Source organism: Alosa sapidissima, chromosome 8, assembly GCF_018492685.1.
Source record: "Alosa sapidissima isolate fAloSap1 chromosome 8, fAloSap1.pri, whole genome shotgun sequence".
In the NCBI taxonomy this organism is placed as follows: Eukaryota; Metazoa; Chordata; class Actinopteri; order Clupeiformes; family Clupeidae; genus Alosa; species Alosa sapidissima.
In genome coordinates this window covers 25,799,782-25,808,453 of record NC_055964.1, presented here as the reverse complement: position 1 = coordinate 25,808,453, position 8,672 = coordinate 25,799,782, and the positions used below count along the sequence as shown (strand labels likewise).

The 8,672-nt window shown below is 39.3% G+C and overlaps 1 pseudogene; it reads left to right on the top strand.

Annotated features, from left to right (window-relative positions):
• The first annotated feature begins 4,069 nt into the window (after positions 1–4,069).
• On the top strand, positions 4,070–4,192 carry LOC121716195 (annotated as a pseudogene).
• The last annotated feature ends 4,480 nt before the right edge of the window (positions 4,193–8,672 follow it).

The following is an 8,672-nucleotide window of genomic DNA, read 5'->3' as shown; positions in this document are numbered from 1 at the left end:
GGCCAATCTGCCCACCATTTTTTTCTACTTCGCTACCTACAGATGTTTTACCGGTATGATATTTCAAAACGCAATGTTATTTCCCATAGACAATCGACGCCCGGAAGTTGGATGGATACGGAAGTTACGGAGGCGGGACTTATTCTGGAGAGGTCTATGTGCAGTAGCCTATAAGGGTAAATCGCGCTGATTTGAAGTTACCTAATAACTACCAGTGAGCCGCAGTCTCTTGCGCAGCATTGCGTAGCGCTTCAGCTTCACTTTGGCATATGAAGTGCGTCCAAATTCACCCATTCTTCTCTGTTGAACTCCTCGAGAAGTAGGCTAGGCCAGGGGTTCCCAAACTTTTCCACGACAAGGCCCCCCAAATACCACTAGGTTCTGGCCAAGGACCCCCTTGATGTGTTATTAAACCCATCGACAATACTACGGCAAATTTAAAAATACATTAAGCTAATCTTAATAATTATTTTAGCCACAAGCACTTTGTGATGGAGCATACAGTGTGTAAAAATTACATTTGGGGCTTTCTGCTATATGAGAGCTATCACTCTGCTATTATTCCCAGTCATTATCATGGAAAATAATGTTCAGATATGCGACAAATTATTATAATGGCATTTGTATAACAACCCTCATAGTAATAGGTATATTTAAACATTTTCAAATGTATTTATTTGTTGCTTTTATTTTTCCTTCCAACTAGCTGGGGCCCCCCTAGCACCCCCTCACGGCCCCCCACTTTGAAAACCACTGGGCTAGGCTACTCATCACACATGTGTCACATGAAAGAGCCTTTTCTCAGCTTTTAAACGGTGCTAGCTAGCCACTATTTGCTGTGATAAACAGTTCGCGAAAAAATAACTTCAAGAGATTGAATAATTATTCTCTGCGCCCATCTCCACATCCATTTGTCTCGGTGGAACACTCTTCATGCAACACATGCCAAACCATATATCAGAATAAACAGCAGACCTTACCGAACACAAAGGTGTAATGTATTCCCGTGTAGCTGTTCCAGAGTAATCCGGTTTTGAAATAAATTGTAGCAAAATTCAACATGGTCTTTCGGCTTTAAGCAAGAATATACAGGCAGCTCACGGTTAAGAGTTTGTCAATGTAGCCTTAATGATTTCTTTTCACAAAATGCTAAGCATGCATGTATTTAAGTTTCTTAAAACTGAGCTGTGCTTAAATGGGTCAATGCATGATTTCATAACAGACCAAATAGAAAATAAATGTTAAATGTTAAATATAGCCTACATATCTGTACATATTAAAATCAGATTATGTTATGAAATATGATTACATTTTAATCATTTTATATATCTATAGCCTAGTGGCTGGTGTGAGTGGCTTTTTTTCGGGGGGGGGGACGCTGTCAGAAGCTTTCAGAAACTATTTTGTAGCCTATTATATCACAAATAAGTTTGCTTGTTGTACCAGTTAACAGATAGCTGTTTTCCTGAAACTTGACTCTGATAACTTTTCATCTGAGAACTTTTCGTCTGACTCCGCTTCTTCTGACTCCTTTTTATCTGAAAACCTGACTCTGATAACTTTTTATCTGAGATCTTTTAGTCTGACTTCTTTTCATCTGATGTCTGAACGTACACAGGCATGCATGCACAATATAGTGACTAAGACTACATAGACAGAAAACAACACAACCTCATATGTGTCTCTAACAGCTCCTGTCTATTTCTGAGCTGCAAGCATGTGTGTTTCTGTGTGTGCGTGTGTGTGTGTGTCTCTCTCTCTCTCTCTCTCTGTGTCCCTGTGTGTGTGTCTGCACATGTGTGGGTGGGTGACCACTTATGTGAGACCCTTAGAGACCAAAGACAGCAGCAAAGCAAAGGAAGTGTGAAGGAATGTGTGTGTATGAGAGACAGAGGCAGAGAGGGAGAGAGAGTGTGTGTGTGTGTGTACATTCTGGTGATGAGATGAATTGTGGGGCGTGAAAGCTATCTCTAGTGATGTCAGTGTTGTTGCTAAAAATAGCTGTTAAAGCATCTGACAGGGAAAGTAAGGACACACACACAAACACACATTTACTTACGCACACACACACACACACACACAATGACTCTAAACATACCTACATAAGACACATTCCAAATAGTGGTTGAGAGCTGATATGTGCATGTGTGATTATTCTCGTATTGTGCGTGCGTGCGTGTATGTGTGCGTCTGTCTGTCGATGCGTGTTTGCATCCTGTGCACTCACCTCCTCTCTTGGACGAGTGTGAGGACCACGAGGAGGTGGACCACTGCTTGGTGAGGCCCCCGCGGTTCTCCAATGGTCCTCATTTAAATAAAGTTAAACTTTCGCCAACGTTCTTTCGCCTGCCTCGGCGATTCGCTCATTTAGCCCAACCAGGGCGAATTTCGTCTCCATTCAACCTCAATGAGAGTGACACGAAATTTCGGTGTGTGGAAACACACCGTTAGAAAATTTATAAAACTAAGATTTGTCATGTCTCTTCTTATTACTGTATGGTTTATTTCATGTTTTGTATATTGTAACCTATACTATACGATCAAAGTCAAGTGCATGGCTACTATTGTAGGCTGTTTATTTCACACTGTATTAAACAAAATGTACTGAACAGTATATAGCTTACATTATGTAGCTTACGGTATCTATGTATTTTTATTTGTCTCTCACGTTTTGGAAGTCTGGAAAGGGACCAGGAATAAATGCTGACAAATCAACTCTTCGCCTCCTCTGCATCACTTCTAGCCATAGAAAGACTGTTTATTTATAAATCATGTAACTGACTGGTTAAAGTCGGTTACAAATGTGTGTGTGAGAAACAACTGATTGTCTCTTGGGTGCACAGACTTTGTCTCTGTATCCTGATTGCCTAATGTTTATTAGACCTCTCTGCGCAGAGATTAATTACTGTATTGCTAATATATCTTCTGATATAAAGCTTGAGTTTTGGTACCTGTGATCAATCTTTATAAACTGCTGCAATATTTATGGACCCCATTTATTGCCAAGCACGTTAATATCACTCAAATAGCCACACTCCCTGTAACCCCATAGTAGCCTAGCCTATTCATTTGTGCTAGAGTGTCCTCTGGCGTGCAATGGTTAACAAATTCATTTTCAATCCAGAAGATGCTAAATCTGTGAAGTAGTATGTAAAACGTGACAAAACAGAGAGACCAGTAAGTCACACCATATCTTAAAACCAGCATCTCCTTGGTTCTGCACTCTTCCCTGCTGCTCCAATCTGCTATGACCTGTCGGGTAAACTGTCCTGTGCAAGGCTAGCTGCTACAGCAGTTAGCAATGTAGCTTACAACATGGGAGACGCAGGTTAATTTCCCAAACATTGCAGGATGTACTCAAAACTTCTTGGGCCTGCTGTTGCCACCGTGACTCATAAATGCAATGTTCAGACTTGCTTGGATCCCATTCATTACTGCTTGCAGCCATATTTATTATTATTATAGTGCATGAAAATTCATTCAAACTATGTTACGTAGGTCTTACTTAGGACATCTGGGCTTTGTATTTTTCATCTTTGTAACTTGTATACTTTATTATTTTATATAAAATTGTATATATTGTAAATATATATTGTATATTATAACTTTATTTATTAAAAACAGTCATTCCAACTATATTAAACCTCATCTACCTAGTAAATAATTTAACCTTTTAAACTATCCACCTTGTTCAGTCATTCCAACTATATTAAACCTCATCTACCTAGTTCAGTCATTCCAACTATATTAAACGTCATTTACCTAGCAAATAATTTAACCATTTAAACTATGCACCTATTTAACTGTCCAGTCATTCCAACAATATTAAACCTCATCTACCTAGCAAATAATTTAACCTTTTAAACTATCCACCTATTTAACTGTTCAGTCATTCCAACATATTAAACCTCATCTACCTAGTTCAGTCATTCCAGCTATATTAAACCTCATCTACCCAGTTCAGTCATTCCAGCTATATTAAACCTCATCTACCTAGTTCAGTCATTCCAGCTATATTAAACCTCATCATGTTGGTTGCCAATTAGCACATCATCTTCTCATCTTCTTCATCGCTTCTCGGCCTTTTGGCTAAGATCAAGTGTAGTATCTGTTCTTATCAGTTTAATATCTGATACGTCCTCTACCCGAGGACTATATATTGGGGGCAGCCGTGGCCTACTGGTTAGCACTTCGGACCTGTAACCGGAGGGTTGCCGGTTCGAACCCCGACCAGTAGGCACGGCTGAAGTGCCCTTGAGCAAGGCACCTAACCCCTCACTGCTCCCCGAGCGCCGCTGTTGATGCAGGCAGCTCACTGCGCCGGGATTAGTGTGTGCTCCCTACATCTTTCTCTCTCAGAATAGCAGAAACAATTGCAAGCATATTCATCTTGCTTTTGGGAATTGGATATCTGGGAAGTGGCGTCTGGGGAGTGGACACTACTTTTATGTAAGAGTTGATTTATCTTGTAGTTGAGGTATGAAGATGTAAGTGATCACAAAATCACAAGTAAGATTTTTTGCATGATGCTGGATTTCAGATCCTTGTTAAGACAGCTTTGGTCTGTCCTTTTGATACACATTCTACATGTACAACACCACCCTTGCTTATGCATAACACATTATACATCTCCTTAGACTGATCATTTCTACTACTACTTCTACCATTACTACAACCACTATAATTACTACTATAACCACTACTATTACTATTACCACTACTACTATTACTATAACCACTACTATTACCACTACTACTATTACTATAACCACAACCACTACTACTATAACCAATACTACTATTACTATAACCACTACTACTTCTACTATTACTATAACCAATACTACCACTACTACTATAACCACTACCACTATTACTACTACTGTATAACCACCACTACTACTACTTCTACTATTACTATAACCACTACTACTACTTCTACTATTACTATAACCACTACTACTACTATTACCACTACTACTACTATAACCACTACTACTACTTCTACTATAACCACTACTACTATTACTATAACCACTACTACTACTTCTACTATTACTATAACCACCACTACTACTACTTCTACTATTACTATAACCACTACTACTACTTCTACTATTACTATAACCACTACTACTACTTCTACTATAACCACTACTACTATTACCACTACTACTACTACTATAACCACTATAATTACTACTATAACCACTACTACTACTACTACTACTATAACCACTACTACTACTACTACTACTATAATAACCACTACTACTACTACTATAACTACTACTACTGCTGCTTATTAAACTCAATATTTCCGTAAATTTAACATTTCTTCCTCCAAGGATGAAATAGTCAAAACAGTAATATTTTTATATAACAAGCTTATTTAACAGACACATTTTTCTCACATTTTAACCTTTATTAACATGTCAATCCTTTATGCTATACAGTATATTGATTTACATGTTTAATTGAGTAATAATGTCAGACAGTCATGAACATTTATAGCCTATAAGTGAACATGGCTCATGCAAATTACTTATGAAGCATAGCAGCCTCTCAAAGGACAGAATTGTAAGAGATGCGTGGGAATTCAGGTGGTTCTTGTCCATACACATACTCGTACAGCCATAATTTTAGTGTGGCCAGGATTTTCAGCCCAATGCACTTCTTTTGGTAAGCTCCATTGGCATGAGTAGAATTCAAATTAATATGGGAACAAGTTGAGTTACGTATAACATATTTTTCGAAGAGAAACCTTCTCTTCTTCATACAGCACACCAATGTGTCGCGCCCTTCATCGCACATCCAGTCTTCAGCCAGCTTCAGAGCCTGGTCAATGGCACAAGCAGAGTTGTTACTGCTATCGGCACAACCGTTAGAGTAAGCAGGGAGGCACACCTCACTTAGGGGCTTCTGGTAAAGGGGATTTTCACATTTCTTCTTTGCCACATTCTTTTCCTTCAAATTGGAAGACATTTATAAGTAACAATACCAACAGTTACACGTTGTATGTGCTCCTGCTTTGATATCATTATATTCAAACATCCTAATCATTGTCAGAGTAATCACAACCTATAAATATCACACTCCTGACCAATGACCAACAGCTAAGGAATGAGAGCAGGGAATAACAATCCAAAAAACTAATATCCAACTAGCTGGTATTGTTCAACCTTAAAGTTAAAACTGAATAAGGGCAATCAGGCAAGTACAGGCCCTCACCCCTATCTCACAATCTTAATGAAAGTGAAACCAAATTTCAATATCTGAAAACAGATGATCATGTCGGAGGACCGAAAATATCCTCTACAATGTCTGTAAATATTCATATTAATTAATGCAATGATGTGCTTCAGCACTTTTGTCATAAGGGCAAGGCAAGGAGCAGCACACATCCTTTTTTTAAGTATATTCTCTATTTCAAGCATGCCCCTATCTAGTTTCCTAGGATGCTTATACACCAAACCCATTCAGCAGTTATGTGATTATTATATCTATTACTTGCGCGTTCATTTGTAGTTATCTTGGTAAGCATAACTTACATATTGATTATACAGTTCATGGATGGAACTAAGCAGCCTCTGGAGTGTTTTATTATGGTCTTCAGGCAACTTAGGGGAAATGTTCACTGCCAGTGAACAGTTGGGACAAGTACTATTGCAGATGTTCTTGCACCACACAGCATCCCACATCAGCCCACCGACCAAAGCACACAGCAGCCAACCTGCAAAGAGGGGTTGGTGGAGAACACTATGGTTAGAGAGGAAAAAGGTCATGTCTGCCTTTGTTAACAGGATGTTACTTTAAACTGTGTGGGCTGATGATATATGTGGTGCAGCTGATGAGTAGTGTATACAACAGCTCTGATATGGCTGTGGCTGTCATTGCCCTCTGATGCATTACTCTACTCTAAATGCTGTCAGTGTCAGCCATATATATGTCTATATATAGAGAGAAGAAATGGTTAACAGAGAACAATATCAACATTTTAGAGTGGCCCAGCCAGAGTCCAGACCTCAATCCGTCAAAAAAGTGAGCATAAGGCCAGAGTGATGGCAAAGAATCATTCCTGCCTCAAAACCCGGATTGCTGTTAAAAAGGTGCGGTCTAGAATCACATTGTGGAGACATGGAGAGGCTTGGTAGGTATTAAGAACCATTTTGAAAGATGCAAATAAAGATGTTTCCACTGATAATTTAAAAAGGGTATGAATAATTTTGGACATGCCATGTCATCTTAAAAAAGATGAAAACGCTCCTTTTTTGTTTCTACCACTATGACTATGTTTACATGCACTTCAGTATCCCGGTTATGAGGCTTATCCCGATTTTATCGTACTCAGGATATGGTGTTTACATGAACACAGAGAAACCCGGTTATTAACCCTTAGAACCCTAGACTGTTTTAGGGCATTTTCACTACCTTTCGTTAGAAGCATTTATCCTGGTCATATAAGAATGGTGGAGGGGGACTTTGGGGCTGAGCAATTTACATATGTGGTGTGCACCTTACAGAAATAAATGGCATTTTTTATTTAGTGATGAAAAATTATCTTTCTGCGCTCCATGAACTAATCTGACCTGATGACACGAGTTTGCGTGTTAGATTCTGTGTGATACAACAACTTTTTCTGCATTGCCATGAACAAAGTAAAGGCAAAAAGGTGTTTCTTTGTCGAACAAATTGGGATGCAATGTGAGCCTTGAATTGGATGCCATGCAGGAATTTGCTAGGATCTCAAAACCGGATTATGAACATGCTTTGCCATGGAGAAACACATGATGGCGTTGGATTATGAAAATGCTTAGCCACTGCAACACACAAAAACGTGGGGTAAGTCGAGCTATATGAATTTATTATTTTCGAAAGTCCTGAAAATGACTAGCCTGGGTGCCATTCCGAACTTTGTCCCGCCCACAACATTTGAGGTCGGGAAGTTCGGTCTGGCATTGCTCCATTGTGGTGGAAGTATGCTTGCCCTATATCGGGCGGACCAATCAAATCAGGCTTTACGATGATGGACAGGTGAGCAACAGCGCCTGGTCTATCACATCATCTGAGCACGCTTAGATTAGGCTTATGTTTGAAACAAAAACGCTGTGGCTAGAAGGATACATGGCTTTTAAGACCCCATATGGAAAATTCATATTATTTAATGATGTTGTATCACTGAAAACGATTAATTCTGAAAACTTTGGCCAAAGTTGAGATGTGGGAAAACTTGTGGTTTCACTTTTATCAAGGGAAAACAGCGCTGTTGCATTGCGACATGTTCCCTCATTCATTTGAAATCTCTGATTGACCACCTGTTCGAGGGATTTGCGACAGCCTTTCCCAGCTGTTTAACATGTTTGCAACATATCACTGTTCAACAGAATTATTTTTAAAAACAGAGGGGATATAGGAGAAGGATGGTTCGTGTGTTCTCTTCCTACACCTCACGGTAAGCTATTTTGTTGCTCTGATTGGTTAGGTCTATCCAATTGAGTGCAGAGGCATTCCCTCCCTGTATCGGTTGAAACACGCCCCATAATTACATCCCAATGGAGCAGTATCAGACTCATATTCTGACTAGAATTGAGTATGACTACATCAGGCTAGAAAATGACCACAAAGGTGACACTATTATCACACTACAGGTGAATGTGACTTTTTTTCCCCTT